Source organism: Pteropus medius, unplaced genomic scaffold (assembly GCF_902729225.1).
Source record: "Pteropus medius unplaced genomic scaffold, Ma_sr-lr_union100, whole genome shotgun sequence".
NCBI lineage: Eukaryota > Metazoa > Chordata > Mammalia > Chiroptera > Pteropodidae > Pteropus > Pteropus medius.
The window spans coordinates 16,694,904-16,713,603 of NW_024344370.1; the positions used below are offsets into that span (position 1 = coordinate 16,694,904).

General features: G+C 37.5%; 1 pseudogene; it reads right to left on the minus strand.

The window, feature by feature from the left end:
• Nucleotides 1–17,255: 17,255 nt before the first annotated feature.
• On the minus strand, nucleotides 17,256–17,374 carry LOC120608399 (uncharacterized; annotated as a pseudogene).
• Between the last annotated feature and the right edge of the window lie 1,326 nt (nucleotides 17,375–18,700).

Consider the following 18,700-nt stretch of genomic DNA (forward strand, 5'->3'; position numbering starts at 1 on the left):
GGCAGCAGTGATCTTTCTGGCTCTGTTTCCCCCCAAATTTGCACACTGCACTAGCCTAGGTTCATTGTCTGTGCAGAATGACAATGAAATTCGGAAAAGGTAGGGTGGTGGTGGTTGCCTGTCAATGAGATGCAGTAGGCAATTTGTGGGTTGCATGGGGCACGGTCTCAGAGAGACAAGGGCCGTCAGGCCAATACAGCCTTAGTGTTGCTGCAACTTCTGTGTTTACCTGTGCATTCTCACAAAAGTCGCCAGTCACAGCAAGACCAGCTACTGTCTGGAACTGGCCCACAGATCCCCATGATGTGCCCAAACTAGTGGAAGCAGTGATCTGCCCTAAACTGTCCCCGAAATGTTCTCGCAGTGCTGGCTGGGGTCTGCTGCCAGCATGGAATGTTTGACCCTAGAGAGGGGTCAGGGTGGGGGCAGCCATTTGTTGCCTAGCACCTAAGGGAATCCTGTGGGTTGGATAGGCCAGTGCAGCTTCAAAATTGTCCATGTGGGGGGAGGGTTCAGCACAAATAACCTGAAGCCTACTGGTAGACTGTCCCATTGGGGGGCCCAGGCCAAGGCACAATGGTAGCTTCCTGTCCAGCCTTTGTTCTGGCACCAGGTAATGTAGCCTTTCCCTGTATGACTCTTGCCTGAGACTTTGTTCCTCAGCCAATGCCCGGTGTGAATGTCTGCAGATGAGAGAGTCTGTGTGTGGGCCTTTCAAAAGGGCGTCTGGGATTTTAGGCTCCTTCCATCTCATCCAGATAGCCAGAATCCCCACTGATTTTTATAGTCAGATTTTTAGGAAACTCCTCTTCCCTGGGCTGGGACCTTGGGCTGGGGAGCCCCCAGATGGGGTTAGGACCTCTCTCTCCTTCAGAGGGTCCTCTGTAGCCTTGCTCTCCCTCCCAGTGCTTCACCACTACCCACAGGTGCAGGACCAGCCCAATTTGCATCTTAGCCTCTCCTACTGGCTTCGATGTGACTCCTTTATATTATAAAATGTATATGTTACAATCAGCTGGACTTCAGGTGATTTTTCACGCTGATTATTTTGTAATTTGATATAATTTTTAATGAGGACCTGAGAGGAGGGGAAACTCGCTTTTACTTAGTTTGACATCTTCTCAACTTTTTTGAGAGGTTAGAGATGTAAGCAAGATGAATATCTGAAAAGCTGGGAAGGAAGGGAAGACTGCTTACACCCACAGATAAATGACATATTATGGCCAAAACCTTATTTTATTACCTGGGCCCTGGTACAACATTTTATTTTATTCATTACTTCTAGCTTCCCCAACCACACACATGTAGCAGAAACACTAACCTGCAGGACATACAGAGTTTGTGCTTGGCAGAGCATTGTCAAGATAAAGCAAAACACAAGTTATAAGCAGGACAAGCATTCTCTAATTCAATTTTGAGGCTCATCCCTTTTTCAGACCAATTTCCTTCTGTTTCTTTGATACACCAAGAGTGTTCTCAATTTCTGAACTCTTGTTTTTTTTTCCTCTGGCTGGAACAATTTGCCCCTAGATCCTAAAAGCTTTATTCAAAAACAGCAGAATTCCTTTCATTTCTTTTTGTTAAAGCATGCAGTCTCTATCTCTAATCTCATCAGGTACTTGCATTATCCTCATGTATCCAAAGTCACTCTAACCAACATGACTTTATCCAGATCCTTTATCTGGCATAAAATCCATAGTTTGTATGAAAACATGTATGCTGTTATTCACTCATTTACTTACTAATCATTTATTATTAGCTGGTATAATTTGCCAATGAAGTATTATTTCAGTTCAAATCAGTTCAATAAATAAGAAAATATTATTTACAGATTGTTATTGTTATTATGAGGTACCAAAAAAACATTTTTATTCAATATCTTTACTATCAATAGTTTTAATGTTTGTCCACATCCTATGCTTGAATTTCACTTTGGAAGAATATTTAAAATGAATCATATTACACATGGGAGTCAAGAATATGATGTTGTAGCCACCAGCCCCCGATAGACACATAGACCACCAGAAATCAGTGAGTTATAGGAAACACACTCTTTATTCAGCCAGCTGGGTCTGCCAGGGGTACGCAGACCACAAATTAAGCAGCCCTGAAATGTAGAGGTATAGGGTTTTTAAGCCCTAAACCCCTACTCTTCATCCTGTTTGAACACACAAGTCTATTTTTCTTCTCTTTACTGTCAACCCATAGATTGGTTCTGCAAGCGGGGGTACAGAAGCAGAAAGCTTTCTGTTAGAGTGTTATGTTCCCAAGGGCAATAGCCAAGCAGTAATTTTTCAGCCAGCACATTCCCCACTGGCCTTAGTGGAAAATCAAATCCTTGATTCTTCATGTGGAATTTGCTCATAGCCTCTATTTTGTATTACAAAAAGTTTAATAGAATTAATTCTCTTCCTTATATATGCAAACAAGAAATTGAGGAACCATAGGCCAAAAGTTAACAAGAGGAGGAAGAGGATTAAAGGTCCAGATACAGCAGATAGGAGGGTTGTTAGCTATGGTGACCAAATGAACATCCTATGAAACCAGTTATCTGATTCTAGTCTTTGTTTTTCCCTGGCATCTAAATTTCTCTGTATTAATAGTAAGCTTTCTCTAATTATTCCAGAGTTATTGGCATAGAAGCAACGTGTTTCAACTAGAGCCATACATAATCCTTCTTGTTCTAAGAATAATAAATCCAAACCTCTTCTATTTTGGAGGACTACTTCCGCTAGTGAATCGACTTTAAGTTCTAGCCTGCTAAGCTCAGTTAAGTTTAGGGGAATTCCTACCCCGACATGGTAAGGGGGTTTTGGGTATAGGCACGACCAGCAATCTTGTCCTATGTCTGGGGTGGTCTTATTTAAGACCTTGTGTATTGTCGTTAGCATAGTTATTAATGCTCCTTCTGGTTCTGGTTGTGGCTGGTCGAATGCCTGGGATTTAATAGCTGTTAGGCTACTACTTGGAGGGGCTAGAGCTGGAGTTGGAGTTGCTCTGGAAACAGAAGTTTTCTTAGGTGTAAGACTTTGGAGTAGTCCTGGAATTAGAAGTGGTTTGTTGGGTCCTATAGGGTTAGCCTTCCTGGGAGGGTCCTTAACCTGTATAGTAAAATATAATCCTGAAACATACCTGGTTTTATGTAATCTGATACCCCATGTCTGTCTTGTAAGCCAATAGTGTTGTCCCCCAGGGCTACCAGTTTTGATGGTGATTATGATAGGATTCCAAGACCGAAGAGGGCATGTGGAGGGGCTTGGTCCTCTTATTAATCTAATATGATCATCATTCTGTTTTTTTTTGTTTTTTTTTGTTTTTTTTAATAATTAGCTATAGTGAAGATAGTCTCACAACCCCAGATAGCACAAGAAAATTGGCCTTGGCCCTCACATCCAAGTCCCATATTACCCATGTGGCCAGATATCCCTGGGTAATGTCCTTGAGGACAAATATAGAGTCCTATCTCTAAGAGGATTTTCTCGTCCAATAATATGTCACAGCCAGGTCCCTCCCTTGTAGCCTAAGTATGCTCCTCTGCCTAGAAAGGATCCCGATCCAAGGTGGTGTCTGGTCATTGCAATGGCAAGGGGATCTCTGGCAAGCCAGCATAAGTTTACTCGGATCTCTGGAGTATCATTGCTGGTGATGTTCCGGGCAATGATTTTATCGGTCTCAGTTACTATAAGCTCCTATATTCTAAGCCGGTGTATGTTTCTGTATGCCTGGGCTAAAGAGGGAAAAAAGGAAGAAACAGAGGGTTAGACTTATGTACGCTTGAGTTTTAGTCTTAAGGGCCCGTCTTCCTGAGCTGTCCACTCTCGTGCTGCCTTCACGTGGGAGTGATGTATCCATGATAGGATGCAGTCTGCTCTAACTGTAGTGGGCGTCATCAGGTAGACAGTGAAGGGTCCTTTCCATTTGGGTTTTAGTCCCTTGGAAGTGAACTTCCGGATCCACACAGAGTCCCCAGGCTGAAACTGATGGTGAAGTCTGTCCCCCAGGGCTGAGTAGGCAGCACGAACCTGGGACCAAATCTCCTTCTTTACACTTTGAAGGCCTGTAAAGACTTCTTCCAGCATGAAGCTGGAAGTGAAGAGAACTTCATCGGCCTCAGGCAGAGGGGAGTCTTTGAGGTCTGACCGTGAGGAAAACACAGTGTCAGTGAAATCTATGCAGTCATGAACAGGGGTCTCAGAGTCTGGGTCTGGCAACAGATTGGCTGGGTTGATGACAGTAGCTTTGGATTTTAGCCATACGTTTGCAGTCATCTGGTGTCTTCCTGTTGTTGTACACCTTCTGGGCTATCTTGACAAGTTGGGACAGGTTCATCTCTGCAAAACCTTCTAATTTTTGTAATTTACACCAGATATCAGGGGCTGCCTGAGTAGCAAAGGCTACATTAATTGCCCACTGGTTCTCAGGGGCCTCAAGATCAATAGGGATGTATACCTAGTATGCCTCCTGTAGTTGTTCAAGAAACGTTCCGGGGGATTCCTGAGGTCCCTGTACAACTTCAGTTACCTTAGAAAGGTTAGTTGGCTGACGAGCAGCCATCCTAATTCCCCCAATTAGAATCTGGTGGTAGCGATCTAATGCCGTTTTTCCCACTTGAGAATTGTGTCCCCAATGTTCTTAGTCTGCCTGGAGAAAACTTTATGCCATAGTCAGCTCCCTCTACAAACTCTTTGAAATGTCACAGGAGACACCCCAAGGGTGTCTTCTGTGAACTTGGGCCTTCCCCCATCGCTTGCGTGGAAAACATAAGACACACACTCAGACGAGAACAATCACTGGGATGTAGGTGGACTCGGAGAGGTCTGCCACCTACAACCCAGACAAGATCAAAGACAATAGACAGAACCCGATAACAGGGCACAGGAGGCGGCGTCCTGCGGCCTGGCCACAGTCCGGGAGATATGGCTGCGTCCAGTCTCTCCATGGACCCCCAACGACCAGTCAACAGAAACAGAAAGGTACCTTTTTATCCAGACGTTGAGACCTCAGAAATTCCTGGCAGGATCAGGAACAAAGAGTGCATTCTAAATGTTGCATCCTTGATGATTGTATTGACCCTGTCATGGCTTTCAAGGGCCCTGGAACGTCTCAGTGTGGCCACCCTTGGAGTCCGTAACAGGGACAGCAACCGCTTCGGAGGCCAGTCCGGTCTTAGATCCCAGGTCCACTCTCTGAGATCTTGCTGGGACCTCCAAATGTTGTAGCCGCCAGCCCCTGACAGACACACAGACCACCAGAAATCAGTGAGTTACAGGAAACGCACTCTTTATTCAGCCAGCTGGGTCTGCCAGAGATACGCAGACCCCAAATTAAGCAGCCCTGAAATGTAGAGGTACAGGGTTTTTAAGCCCTAAATCCCTATTCTTCATCCCGTTTGAACACACAAGTCTATTTTTCTTCTTTTTACTAACTGTTAACCCATAGGTTGGTTGTGCAAGTGGGGTGTACAGAAGCAGAAAGCTTATTGTTAGGCATTATGTTCCCATGGGCGATAGCCAAACAGTAATTTTCCAGCCAGCACAATGATACCAAATCAGATTGATAAGGTTGTGCTGCCAGTAGATAATAAAGAGGACCCAAATTGTATCAATTCATAGTGAGATAGAGGAGATTAAAATAGATTAAGAAATTAAAGGGGCTAAAGAAATTTGGAGACCAGAGTTTTTATTTTATCTCAGATTTCCAAACTTGAGCCCTTGATAGGCTATTTCCTCTACCTTCTTAAAGCCAGATTTTCAAAGATATTTATTTGGGTGATTATATCCAGGAAAGCCACACTAATCTAACTAAAATAAGAAGTGAGGAATGTTAAACACATTGAGACTTTGCCCTCAGGGAACTGAAGCGACCCTCTTCACACAGCAGCCTAGTTAACTTCTTGCCTGGGAATTGCCGATATTTCTCTTTTTAAAAATAATCCTTTGATTATTTCTGATGGTTAGCGAAAGCATCAAGTACTAACCTTAGACTACAAAAATTCTCCTTTTCTGCCTACCCTTCCAACCTACCACCCCACACACATGGCTTACTAAAATTTTCCAGGTGACATATTCAAATCATATATAGTCATGCATTCCTGATGGAATATTGTCTGAGAAATGTGTCATTAAGCAATACTTTCATTGTGAAAACATCAGAGTACATTTACACAAACCTAGACAGTATTGCCTATGACGCACTTATGCTGTAAGGTATAGCCTAGTTCTCTTAGGCTACAAACCTATACGGCATGTTACAATACCGAATAATGTAGGAAATTGTAATACAATGATAAGTATTTGTGTACCTAAGCATATCTAAACATTAAAAAAACTACATTAAAATACAATTTAAAAGATACAAATATGGTACACCTATAATGGCTACTTAGCATGAATGGAGCTTGCAGGATTGCAAGTTGCTCTGGGCGAGTGAGTGAGTGAGTGGCGAGTGAATATGAAAGCTAGAACACCACTGTACACTACTGTAGACTTTATAAACACTGTCCCACAAGCCCTCCCCCTGCTTCCTTCTGACATGGTCGAAAATAGAACATTGAAGCTGTCAATATTGCTCCATGAAAAGAATGTGGGCGGGATTGATTAGAAATATTGAGAAGAAACTGGTTGTGTAATGCATAGGTCACCATAATAGTGATGATTGTCAGCAGAGAATGAAAGGTATCCAGAGGATCAGTAGGAATAAAAAATCAAGATGGAGAGATAAAGGAACATAGGGGATTTTTATGGCAATGCAGTTTGGGCTATTGCGTGTTGGAGCACTGGTCAGATTTAAAAACTTTGTGGTATTTACATTTTTAAAAAAGGAGGCTGTTTAACATGTAGAGAGTGTAGAACTGAGGACTCAACATTTGACTTTGGAAATTTGATTTTGGTTCCATTGTATCTGGCACAAAGGGCTCTCTTTGATGTTGAATTGATGGAAGATATAAAACTTTTCTATGTTTTATATCATTAAAATCTGAGAATATTTGCAAAGTACAGATACAGGTTGGCTCCATACTACCACAAAAAAACTTTTAGTAAAGTGGCAGTGGCATTTAAAACTTGTAGACAGCTCCTGTGGACCTGTGTCCTTAAACAGGATCTTTGGCTTGCAAAAAAAGATTTATAGTAATGTACTCTGAAGATCATCAAACTAGATCTGGGAGGGTTGGAGCACCCTCTAAATATGCACCATTGGAGAGGACAGGTTCCTCTGTGCTGAAACAAGTCAATGGGTAACTGATTGGGATATAATCTGTGCATGCAAAACTGAGTTGCTGGGAGTAAGAGGAAATCTATTGCCAAGCCCCACAGCTATTGCTTCCATCAGAGAAAAAAAAAAAATCCTCCCGAAATATATATATCTTTCCATTCCTTACAAGGAAATTCATTTCCATTGTAATCTTGTGGGACCATCATCATATATGCAGTTTGTCATTGAGAAAAAATGTTGTTATGTGGTGCATGACTGAGCCTGAAACTGAGTAATGTATGGAAAAAAATTGGATTCAAATTTAATTTGAAGTCCTGGTTTATAAACATATAAAAAATTAATTTTAGTATAACATAGCTTTTGATTATACTATCTCACTCTAAATGTTACTTTAATATTCTTGACATAATTTTATCATGTTAGTTTAAAATCACATATTTTACTCAAATCACATAGCTATTTTTGTTTTGTGGAAGAAGAGAAAGTCTTTTGAAAGTTCCCTTTCACCTACAAAAGAGGTTTCATTTAGCTTTACCTTACTACCGTTCTAACTCTTACTCCCAGCAGCCTTCAGTCTTCCTTCTGTTTTTCTGACACACCAAGCTTGTTCTTACCTCCAGAACTCTTGTTTTTTACTCTGGTTGAAACAATTTGTCCCTAGATTTGAAATCTTGGCTCTAAACCAACAAGGAAATACCTTCTAACTTATTTCTACTAAAGTGGAAATCTCTATTCCTAAGCAACTCTGACAACATCAACTTCTAGTGACCAGATGACCCTGTGTCCACTTTCTGTTTTTTTTTTTTATTTGTCCTCTCAAGCTTTATTGGGAAGTAAGATGGAGGAAGCTATTGAATTGTTTTTTCCCCTGGGAACTGCTATTTTTGAGGTCCTCTCGTCAGTAAGCTGGAGAAGCAGCCTCTAAATAGGTTGCAGAGTTGAGCCATTCTGAAGGAATATTAAAAAGTAGGTTGGGTACAGGGTGGGAAAGTCAGGAAGTTCTCTGGAGTCTAAATGAGATTTGATGATATCTTCACTTCAAATACCTTTATTATCTACTTGTGTCTGAAATACTCAACCAAAGGGGTTTTCTAAAAGAGATACTAGAGCTTGATGTAGAAATTCATGAAAGAGTTTACAATGTAAAGACAATGGTTTCACACAGGGAACATCTGATATTCCTCGTTTTTTTCCCTTCCCATTTACAGATGGGAAAACTGTTCTAATCTAAGCCACTAAGTGTTTTAGACCACACTCCAATGCATATGGCTCTTTCCCTTCTATCACCTGTTTACAAACTGTTCCCAATACTCAAAGCAACTCTCTTATATCCTCAGTAGCAACTAAAATGTATGCACTAGTGCACTGGCCCTGTACTTGTTTTGTTTACTACCATATCCCCAGTGCTTAGATCAGTGTCCTAATACTAGATAAATAGTTCTTGAATTAATTAATGAATTAATGAATGAATAAATCTAGGCTTTCTAGTGCCATTTAAAAAATTTCCACAGAAATATTTCTTTATATCTCTCACTTAAAATTAATAATTTATTTTATTTACAATGACTAAGATTCAAGAATGTATTTCCTGCTTGCGTTTCATGAAGAAAGATGACAGAAGAGTAATCAACAGAATTTTTGGCAGGCTCAGCCTGTCCTTAAAAAGAAAATAAGCAATGACTTTAAAGATTGAAATGAGTATCCAAAAGATAGAATTTGATAACCAAACTTGTCAGGGGCACAGTGAAGGTCAGTGCGGATGAGACCTAGAATATCACAAATAATGTGCTGGATGATTCAGCAGCACTCTAAGCTGTCATTCATTATTGTTATAATATTTGAAAGACATAAATGTGATTAATTTATTTATATTATTTTAGCTATTTAAAGTAATATATAACATTTTGTTGATCAGACAACTCATTTTTTAGGTGAGTTTATAGCAAAAGAAAAATAAAAACACAACTACATTACAAAATCCTCTCTGATATAGTCCTTATTTGATTTTTTAAAATAACTCAATGTTAAGTACTATTTTTTCTGATGCACAATGTTTATATGATCTTAGATATGTGTTATTAATGTTTTTACAGTTCTGATTATTTAAATATTAATATTAGTTAGAAATATTATGAAGGCATACATTAGGTATACTTGTTTGTTTAATCAATTTTATTGCATTACCTTAACAATTAAGTATATTTTTAATGACTGATTTTTGAGCTTTCATTTAATAAGAACTGATAAATAACATTTATTTAATTATCCAACAATAGTTATGTTTGGGGAATCAGAGCTTTCAGCTATCATGTGATGGACCAAAGATAATCAAAGTGGAAATGAAAATTAGATTCTAAAATGCATTTTGCTTTTTCAACATCCTATGGCACCTCTAGTATTATAAGAATCTTCATCTGAAAAATAAGAGGTTTGGATTTGATGATCTCTAAATTCTGTGGCTTAAGTTTTGCTGTAAAACTCCTTGCTTCCTTTTAACTCTACCTTTCATTAGTTCCAGTGTGAAAGTTACAGTTTAGCTTACATCATTTTACCCATTAAAAGTTTAAATGATATAATTTTGTATTAGAAAACATGCTGACTTTCATCAAGAAAAGAGCATAAAATCACTTTAAAAAATTACGTACTGGTTGGAGGTAAAAAGACACACTAGTAAAAACATGTTAAATTTCATCTTCCAAAAAATAAAACAAAACAAAACAAAAATAAAACAAAGAAGCAAACAAAACATGGGGAAGAATTTTTCTTTCTGGAAATGCCAATATTGAATACCATGCATTTATAATAGAAATGTACTAGGTAACTAAATATCACTTTATAAAATGCTCAGCTACCACATCTTGAAATCAAAAGACACTTTTGAGTAATGATGAAGAGAATTGTTGCCACTTTTCCTGAAAGTTTCAATTAGGGAGCCAGATTTATAGTATTTAATGCTAAGCAATTACCCAGCTATCCCAGAAATAACACTCTCAACTACTCTGTTACACTTTCTACATAGAAAAGCCAATGAATACTCATGCATGAGGACAGGTTCATTATTTTTTTCAAATGCTATATTCAATTCACTACAAGAAGATAAAAAGAGTCTCTACCTGCAACATGCAGGTAGAAAGAAAGAAGAAGGGAAAGGGAGAGAGGGAGAGAGAGATTTGTACCTAATTTTTCTAATTCCTTTGTGAAACAGTAGGAGAGATCATTTGGACAATCTTAAAAGGGGAGATGGAAGATTTAAGAGATTTGGGAAGGGTGGTAAAAGATCAAAGTGACTTCATAGAGGATATAGGTAAGGAGTTGACTAGGAACTTGGCGGTCCAGTCCTTAGACACACTTACAATACATACAATTCTTGCCCCCCTCATCCAAAAGCCTAGGTTTTAAAAGACGGAGTTAAGGCAAATATACATACATATAAGAAAGAGTTAAATAAAGACAAGCAGTATGGCATTGAAATTCACACATTCTGGTACATGGCTTAATTTATCTGATAGTTCAAATAACTGATTTAATTCTGGTTTGAATACTTACTTTTAAATATGATCAGTTCAAACCAACTTTATGCCCTTTCATTCACCCACACACTCAATCATATATCGATTTTATTCTCTAGACTCCATATTGAATAGCTGCTGATAACAGAATCTCTTTCTTGACAGTTTGTGTCATCACTTCAAAATAAACAACAACAAAAAGGGAAACAATTATTAATAGCACAGCAAGGGTTGTTGTGTTTTCTGCTATGAGACCAAGACTATGGTTTTCATTCTGTTTTATACCCTGTGGAGGTGAACCAATCCTACAATTTCTATTAACTTAAAAAATAATCCATACTCAGATTAGATTCTCAGGAGTGTAGAACAAGAAAACAAGACCAAAAACAAACAAACAAACAAACAAACAAACAAACAAATAAATAAATAAATTGTCTTACTCTAATTTTCCAAGAGGGATTCCTTTTGTTTTATAGATTATTTGTTCTTGTTGTTGGTCTCAGATATTACTGGGTTATTATTTAGTGCTTCACTTGTACATTTTGATCTATGTGACAGAAACAACAAAAAATAGATAGGAGAAAATATAGAAACACTTTACCATAAGTGTCACTACAGATGCCTGATAAAACTATGGAAACTTAATAGTCTCTGTCAGCAAATATGTTTATGACAGTGGCAATGGATCAATTGTAATCAGTTTCTTCTGGGAAGCTAGGCACATTTAAGAAAACAAATTTCTCATCTTCTTGCATACCTATAAACGTTGAGCTCTGCTTATAGAAGCTTCATACTGCAATGGAAACTACATGTTAAAATAATCCCGGGAAAACAAAGGGCTGCTTATATCATTGAAAATGTTGTGGCATCAAGGCAGTCTATATTAATACTGAGCACAGAATCAGATAACATGTTTGCTATATTTCACCCTACCTTTTCAATCCACCTCCCCTAAATCTTCTTCCACCAAACACAAGTGAACTTTTAAAGAATAGACTGCAGGAGGAAAAGTCTATTCGTGTAGTTCAAGCAATAGATTACAATGGCTACAACTAAGATGGTACAGGGAAATGAAAAGAATTGAATGGATAAAGGATAACTGTAGGAATTAGAACTGACATGGCTTGATGATGAATAGTATGTGTATTAATTTTTGAAAAAAGAACAAATCAAAGGTGACTCCTATATTCTCATAATGTTATTTAAGAACCGAATAGAATAATGTATGTAAACTGCCTGGTGGAAAGATTACTTAATAAAACTAGCTATTATTGTTAAAATGTCAAAGTGGAGCTTTCTTCAGAGTTACTATAGAATTGATTATGAAGAAAAATAGATGTTTTTAACTGGTTTCATCAGGATGATACTATCTTACTGGTGGTTTCTCTTAGAATACATAACAATGTCCAGGAAATAACATGATAAATTATACATTTTTATTACTACTTCTTTGGAATGATGTATTTAGAAGCAAACTAGCCAAGATAAGGAGACTCCAAAATCAGAGCACTTGGAATAAATTCATGCCATATAAAGGGAAATTACTATTACTCATTCACATAAATTTTCAAAACATTTTTGTTGAAACCTCTCATAGGAGATAATAAAGGAAATTTATAAATATAACTGATTAAGCAAAGAAGCTCAATATGCAATCTATAGAGTTGTAGAATAACTACTGGCTTCATACTGTTTTATACTATCCTTTCTTAATAAGCAGCTATATTTCATTTTACAGTAGCCTCTTTTTTTTATTGCCATATACTGTAAGAAATATAACTTTCCCATGAACATTAGCAGTGTATCTTGAATAGTTAATTGACAAGTGTGGGGGCCAGGCCCAGCTGAATCCAAGGTCTGGTTGGTCCAAAGTCTGGCTGGTCTAAGGTCTGGCTGGTTCAAGGTCTGGCTGTGATCTAAGCCCGTGGTTAGGAATAGGATCCAGAATTTAGAATGTTACATTAGTGTAGTAGGGCACCTGCACCTAAAATATGTAAACCTGCTTCAGCTTATTGTATCACGCATGTGTGGCTGAAGGCCACTATTGTACTCTGCTATGTGTGGAGCCATGTGGTACCCTGGAGAGCAGAAGGGGAGCACAAGAAAGAGGAGCAGAAGAAGTGAGTGCAATACCACGCGCCCCCCGCAGTAGACTTCGCTTTCCCCAACAGAACTGTTCTCTGCACAATAAAGTTGGTGCCTGCCGTTTCATTCTCATGTCTATTTCTTGTGCGTTCTTTCAACTGGGCCTTTCACCATCGAATTTTCCCTTCTCAATCAGCTTGGCATTGACCCTTGGAGTAATCTGTGGGATGAGCTTATCGCTGACAAGATAATGTCAATATGTAGTATGCAGAAGAATCACAACAATGCATACAGATAGAAGAAACTGTACCACCTCCTTGTAATAGTCTTCAAGAATAATACTTTAAAGCTTACTTACTTATCTCAGTCTTTATAAGTCAGTAAGAGCTTGAAATTAAGCATGATAGTTTTGAGGACCAAGGTCAAAGAAACTTTTGTGATAAAAGTTATTACTCATCATAAAACAAAAATTGTGATGCAAGTTTTTGATTACATTTCTCAGTTACTTTAAAAAATATATATTAAATTTATTGGGGTGCCATTAGTTAATAAAGTTATTTAGGTTCCAAGTGTACAATTCTGTAATACATCACCTGTATATTGCAGGTGTGTCCATCACCTAAAGTCAAGTCTCCCTTCGTCACCATATATTTGACCCTCTTTACCCTAATCTTTCTTTTCCCATCCCCCTTTCCCTCTGGTAACCACTATACTGTTGTCTGTGTCTATGAGTTTTTGTTTATTTGTGTGTCTTGTTTGTTCATTATTTGACTTTAAGTGTTATATCCTACATATGAGTGAACTCATATGGTTCTTGACATTTTCTGACTTTTCTGCTTAGTATGATATTATCAAGATCCATTTCTGTTGTTGCAAATGGTAGTATTTCATTGTAAAGATATATGCATCCTTATATTCATTGCAGCATTATTCATAATGGTCAAGACATGAAAAGAATTGAAATGCCCTTCAATAGATGATTAGATAAAGAACATGTGGTACATGTATACAATGGAATACTACTCAGTCACAAAGAAGATCAAATCAGTCACGTAAAAAAACATAAACCCATACTGAAATAATAGTCACCATCATAATAATGTCATTAACAGTGACAATAGTTAACTTTCACTGAAAGAGCTCCATATACTAGACATGGTTCTAAGACATTTTCCATGTACTATATTATTTAATTATTTCAGTGACACTGAACTATCTTCTATTGTTATCTCTATTTTACAAATGAGAAAATAGAAACAGGGGTATTTAATAATTTGACCCAAATCACATGGTATGCAACAGCAGAGCCAAGACTTGGAACAATACAATATGCCTCCAGAGGCCATGTTTTCAATCAGTGTGTTAAACTGCCTTCCTAGAATATGGTGGTATAGCATCAAGCACTAATGTCACTATCATTTCCCAGAGGTATATAATCCTAAAGAACAATCACGCCTTTGGATAACAATCAGTGTCACTTGTTTCTCGGTTCTCAATCAGTTGCACTACTGGGATGGCAAAACCCCCAGAACTCTCTTTTTTACACTCTGGCAGGTTTAGATATTTCCAAAATCACTTTTTTTGCCACCACTACCGATGCTCACAGTCCATCCTTCATGCATCCTCATTGCTCTAATTGCTGCTATAGGAGCAGATGACTGACTATATATTGCCTATGTATTATTCTCCTGTTTCCTTTCCATTACCTGAGTCCATCTCAAAATTGTCAGTTGAGATTTTTCCCAAACTGTGTGGTACCCATGTTATCAAATATCATTGAAAAAGTTTTCAGCATCAAATATAATTTGGAAAAACTGAATTAAATAGAGATTTTTAAAATAATTATTATTGGGTCATTTAACAAAATTATTATGTATTTTGAATCTGCAACTTAAGAAATCATATTCAGTTTTTAGACCAGATTTTTAACAATGGAATAATTTGTTTTTTTCTAAAAAAAAAAAAAAAAAACTATTAATAAACGAGTTCTATAGAACACGGTTTGAGAAATATTACTGTATTTTTATAGCTCTCAGCTTTATGCTTAACAAGTATTTTTCAACATGTTTTTGTGGATGGAATGTTTGAAAGCCAGATGTGTTCCACAGGCCATCCATTAGCAACCTGTGCTTTAGTTATTAGATTACAGACTCACACAATCACTTCATATTTCACTATTCCTTCAAAGAATGATCTGATTACAGGGATTATAGCTTTTTAGACCTTTCATATGTATACTGGTCTTTTTACATTTATGTCCCCAAGTAAAGGACTTAAAACCCACTTTCTTAAAAGATAGGCCAGAGGACTTTAAGAGAATATCCGGTGATTACCTGAAATGTGTTTTTATTTGATGGAGTCAATCAATGCTTTAAATATGGTAATATACATTTTTGTTTGCTGCTACTTAAGAGTGAGTTCTCTGCTTACAGACCCAAGGTATTTTCTGATACAGAGCCCCAAGTGCTTCTTTGATATATCAGAGTTCCCAAGGTGAGTATGGAGATTAAATTTCTACAGTGATCTAAGCTCAGTTAGTCTTTGAAAGAATTTTAAAAAATAATAACCTTTTATTCCATCTACTCTACACCTTGATTTAATGATGGAGTAAATGACATAAGGAGAGAAAAATTAACATACATTAAACACCTACTGTAACCTAGGTATTTTCACAGGCATTATCATCACATTTAATACAAAACCATTTGTGAGTCAATTCAGTAATACACATGAGGAAACCGAAGCTTAAAGAATTTAGGTAGATATTGCGAAAAAACATGGCAGAGTGAGAGACATCCCCAGATTTCTCCCCTTGAAATAAAAATAAGCTGAATATCTAAAACTCAACAAAAAACACCCAAACTGAACACAGGCATATCTGAGTGTAGGATCTGCACATAAAACTTACCACAGAACAGAACCCCAGAAGTTGGGTGGTAGACAGGGAGAAACAAAAAAGTTGCCTCTAATAGTCAGAGTTCCCTGCAGGAGGAGGGGGAGGGGCGAAGATGTGACAGGTTCCCTGAACAGCCCTGCCTGACAAAGCTGTGAGCTCCACACAGCCCTCAGCAGTACCTAGGGTTCAAGGCAGAGAGCAGAGAAGAGGGGATGGAAGAGAAGCAGGGAAGGTAGAGAAGCAACAGTTAGATATTAACAGCTGAGATTGTAAAATGTGAGACTGAGCCATAGCCCCTGTCCCACAAAGCAGAGGGTCCTTCTCCCCATCTTCTCTGAGACCAAACACCACAAAGCCGCAGGGGAATCTGAGCAAACACTGCCAAAACTGTTGCTAACACTGACAGGGACCAAGACTGAGGATAGTGAGCATTATTGAATATCTGCAAGGAAAAAAACAGGCATTATTAAGACATTATGTAAAGCAGGGATCCAACAGGTTGAGATGTCACCTACTGGAAACCAAAAGAAAAATGACTTCTTTGCAACAAACTAAAGAGAGATATTTCTATAAAAAACCTTTCTGGATAAAAAGGAGAATATAGTTCCATTAATGCTCAGGCAGAGAAATATAGCCCATTAAACACCATGAGCAACCAAGGTGAAAAGGCATCTCAGAAAGAAAAAGAAAAATCTCCAGAAAATAAGCTTACAGACATAGAATATGTGACTTAAATGACAGAGAATTCAGGATGTTACTTCTGAAAAAACTCAAGAAGTTCCAAAACAAGTAATATCAACAATAACAGAAATTGAAAAAAAACAATTAGATGATCAGAATGAGTTATTTAGCAAGTAGATGAAAACCCTCAAAAAGAACCAAATAGAACTGGAGAGAAAGAACACACTGAAAGAGATGAAAAATGAAGTAACAAGTTTGGGAAATAGAGTCAACCAAATGGAATAAAGGATCAATGATATCGAAGACAGAAATCTAGAAATAAATCAGAAGGAAGAAGAGAGAAACCGAAGAATGAAAAATAATGAAAGAGAAATACAAGAACTAGCTGATACCATCAGGAGAGGAAACATAAGAATAATGGACATTCTCAAAGAGGAGGAAAAGGAGCAGAGATTAGAAAGCATTTTCAGACAAATAGTTGATGAGAATTTCCCAAATCTAAGGAATGAGATGGAGGTTGGAATTTAAGAAGTTAACAGAAAACCCACTTATCTCAACCTAAAAAGGCCTTCTCCAAGACGTATTGTATTAAAATTATCAAATTTCAATGACAAAGAAAGAATTCTCAGAGTATCCAGGTAAAAGAAGATGGTGACCTATAAAAGTAAACCCATTAGATAATCATTGGACTACTTAGCACAAACCTTACAAGCCAGAAAGGAGCGGAATCAAATATTCAAACTATTATTTTTATTTTTTTTTAGGGGAGGCAATCCTTGGTTGACCTCACAGATTGCAAAGACCTTGTCAGCTTACAATCCTTTATCTTATTTATTTATTTATTTATTTATTTATTTATTTATTTATTTTTATGCTTACAGCACCTGGTCTTTCTAGGTGGTCTCCCATCTAAGTACTAACCAGGCCCTATCCTGCTTAACTTCTGAGATCAGATGGAATTGGTCTTGTTCAGAGTGGCATGGCCATAGATCAAATATCCAAACTATTAAATGAAAGGAACTACCAGTCAAGAATAATGTATCCAGCAAAGTTCTCCTTTAGATATGAAGAAGAAATAAAGACCTTTCCAGACATATGAAAATTGAAGAAATTCTCCACTATGAGGCTTGCATTACAAGAAATACTGAAGGAGTCAGCTCTCCTAAAATAAAATGACAAAAAAAAAAACAAACCAGCAACAACCATAATTAGGAGCAAGGTGAGTAGCAGACAGATATTAACCGAGGAGTGCACCCCTTACTAAGAACATGGCATTATAAGCTTAAACAATAAGAAAAGATTTGCTAATGCAAGATAGTAATGAACGTGCAGCATACATAGGGACAATATGAGACAGCAAGAACTGAAAAGGGGAGGATTCGAAGATCCAAATTTGCAAAGGGGAATGGAGATAATGCGTGCGCAGAAGAAAATGTAAGAATATATATATATATACATATTCGTAATGGTAACCACACGCCAAAGATTCAGAATAAAGTATATAACATAAAATAAGAAGGACCAGAGGGAAAACCCACAAACCCAACCAAAATACAAAATGCATGTCAAGGACCTATATAATGAAAACTATAAGACCTTATTAAAAGAAATCAAAGAAGATACAAAGAAATGGAAAGATAATCTGTGTTCTTAGAAGAATCGACATAGTTAAAATGGCCTTATTACCAAAAGCATTATACATATTTAATGCAATACCCATTTAAGTCTCATCAGCAGTTTTTAAAGAAATAGAACAAAAAATCAACCAATTTGCATGAATGCACAAAGACCCTGAATTGCCAAAGGCATCCTGAGAAAAAAGAATGAGGCTGGAGGCATCACTCTGCCCGATTTCAAATTATACTACAAAAGAAAATGACAACGGTAATGTATGGGTATTGGCGGAAACACACACACACACACACACACACCACACACACACACACAAACAAGTGGAACAGAATCAAGAGTCCAGAAATAAACCCTTGTTTATATGGACAAGTAACTTTTGACAAAAAGCCAAACACATATAGTGAAGAAAGGAAAGCCTCTTCAATAACTGGTGCTGGAAAAACTGGAAAGCAACCTGCAAAAGAATGAAACTAGACTGTTGCCTATTACCTCACATCAAAATTAACTCCAATGGATTAAAGACCTGAATATAAGACCGGAAAGAACGAAGTGCATAGAAGAAAACATGAGAACTAAACTCAAAGACCTTGGACTGAAAGAGGATATTATGAATTTGACCTCAAAAGCAAGGGAAGTAAAAGCAAAAATCAATGAATAGGAATACATCAAACAAACAAACAAACAA